This window comes from Nematolebias whitei, chromosome 1 (genome assembly GCF_014905685.2).
Source record: "Nematolebias whitei isolate Nwh7 chromosome 1, NemWhi1, whole genome shotgun sequence".
NCBI lineage: Eukaryota > Metazoa > Chordata > Actinopteri > Cyprinodontiformes > Rivulidae > Nematolebias > Nematolebias whitei.
The window spans coordinates 80,803,416-80,806,269 of NC_056498.1; the positions used below are offsets into that span (position 1 = coordinate 80,803,416).

The 2,854-nt window shown below is 43.8% G+C and overlaps 1 pseudogene; it reads right to left on the reverse strand.

Moving 5' to 3' along the window:
* The window catches only part of LOC119430796, an 8,568-nt pseudogene extending 6,363 nt beyond the window's left edge, over positions 1–2,205 (reverse strand).
* Positions 2,206–2,854: the final 649 nt, after the last annotated feature.

Here is a 2,854-nt window from a genome sequence, read left to right on the forward strand (position 1 = left end):
TCTCTCTCTCTCTCTCTCTCTCTCTCTCTCTCTCTCTCTCTCTCTCTTTTGGCTCCTGGTTTACTCCAGGTTAAATAGGAAGCAATTGTTTTGTAAAATAACTGTAAATATATTTTCTTTAATTAAGCTATTTAGAGGTCTTTGTATTAATAAAAACATGTTTTATCAACTACAGTTCCATACCATCCATCCATCTATTAGATTTATCTGCTTCTTCCTTTTCGGGTCATGGGGGTCACTGGTGCCCATATCCGGCTGTCACTGTGTGAGAGGTGGGGGACACCCTGGACAGGTCTCCAGTCCATCACAGGGACACATAGAGACAAACGAGACAAACAATCATTCAGTTTCTCACTCACACCTAGAGACAGAGTTACCAATCAGATGGGAAGAAACTGGAGTTCCCAGAGAAAATCCACACATGCACAGAGAGAACATGCAGACTCAACCCAGATAGGTCCCCGACCGGGATTTAAACCGGGGTAACCTGCTCGCTGAGAGGCGGCAGCTCTACCAACTTCACCACCGTGCTACCGTGTACTTTTTTTTTTTTACAAATTATTTTCATATACACATAGAACAGAACAGACTAGACTAGACTAGACTAGGCTAGAATAGAATAGAATAGAATAGAACAGAACTAGCCCATATTGTCCCTCAGTGGGTAAATTAAGGTATACCAGCAACAGATTGACAGGTAAATCAAACAATTCAGATTCACACAAAGGTAGAATATATATATATATATATATATATATATATATATATATATATATATACAGAAAATGAATGAGACTGTACAGTAAGGGCGTATTTACAGCATAAGAAAAAAAATAATGTGCAGTTATTAAAAATAACATACCTAGATTCAAGAGATGTGAATTGAGTAGGATAATTCAAAGAATGTACATGTGCACGTGAGTTTTTGAATGCAAACGAAAACACTAAACATTGTGCAAGTGACAGCAGGGATGTAAACACTTATTATATTTGTTGTGATCAGTGACTGTTATAAAGTCCAACAGCTGCTGGGAGGAAGGACCTGAGATAACACTCCTTTGTGCACCTCGGATGCAGTAATTTGTTAAAGAGCTCTCCAGTTCTGTAACAGCTTCATGCATGATGTGGGAGACACCACCACCCACTACCTTCACTGGGTCGAGGGGGCATCCTAATACAGAACTGTCCTTCCTGATGAGCATATCTAACCACTTCCTCTCAGCTGTAGAGAAGCTGCTGCTCCATCATTCCACACCATAGATGTCTGATGCCACCACAGAGTCAAAGAAGGTCTTCAGGAGCACCCCTTATATTCCAAAAGACCTCAGTCTCCTCTGCAGGTAAAGTCTGCTCTGACCCTTCCTGTAAAGTGTATCAGTGTTGACTCCAGTCCAGTTTATTGTTCAGGTGAACACCAAGGTACTTCTAAGAGTCCACTATGTCAATGTCAGCTCCCTGGATGTTCACCGGGGTCAGTGTGATGGGTCTGTGCTTGTGGAAATCCACCACCAGCTCCTTGTTTTCTGCGTGTTAATCAGGAGGTGGTTCCGTTGGCACCAGTCAATAAAGTCCTGTGCCCACTGTCTGTACTCTGAGTCATCCTCACCTGTGATGAGGCCGACTATGGCAGACTCACCAGAGAACCTTTGCAGATGGCAGCCTGGGGAGCTGATGGAGAAGTCTGCAGTGTAGAGGGTGAACAGGAAGGGTGCCAGCACAAATCCCTGTGGGGCCCCTGTACTGCAGACCAGCCTGTCAGAGACACAGCCTCATGTCCTCACATACTGTGGGTGGCCAGTGTCCACTGGAACAGGTGGTGGGCCACTTCTGACAGCTCCAGCTTGTCCCTCAGAAGTCCAGGCTGGATAGTATTAAAAGCACTGGAGAAATCAAAGAACAAGATCCTCTCAGGGCTATCAGACTTCTCCAGGTGGGTCAAAGCTCAGTGCAGAAGATAGAGGATGGCATCATCAGCCCCGATGCCAGGCTGGTAGGCAGACTGCAGCGTATCAAACTCATCAGGGGGCGCAGATGGTTGAGGACCAAGCTTTCAAGGTTCTTCATAAGATTTGAGGTCTGCACTACCATCCTGTAGCTGCTGAGGTCCTTCAGATGTGTGTCATTCAGCACTGGTACCACACAGGAGGTCTTCCACAGCTGTTGTACTTTCCTCATCCTTAGGCTCATGTTGATCATGTATCCCATGATGCAGTACAGCTGATCTGCACAACACCTAAGAATCTTTGTTAGTTAAGTTAAGTTTCCAGAGTTACATCATCTATCATTCACAAACACAGCCAGACCCCCTCCTTTCTTCTTACCGCTCAAAATATATTTATGAATGGAATTTGTGCCCATAACAAACCTACAACTTGTCCATGGTGTCCTTTCATTCAGTAACTGCTGGAGATAAACAACATCTCACCACAACGCAAAAAATAATAGGAGGGAACAAAAAATGGATGGACGACAGACAAATGTTTCAGTTTATGTTTTGTTTGTTTTGGATTACTTTTCACTCTGCTGCTGTCTTTAATTACTCTGCTCAACATTTGTAATAATTTTTCTATCTTTAACATGTTTTTTTGGTCTTTCAGGTACACCTGGACCTATATCTGGACCTACCATTCTGTGTTCGTTTGTCTCTCCTTCCTGTCCTCTCAAACCCAGTCGGTCAAAACAGATGGCCGCTTGTCCTGAGCCTGGTTCTGCTGGAGGTTTTTCGTTTAAAAGGGAGTGTTTCCTTTCCACTGTTGTCACTGTGCTTGCTCAGAATGGGAGACTGTGACAGAACCAAGATTCAACTTGTCTGCTGGATTCCTTAGATGGAGAACTTTACTAATGGGCTTTTATG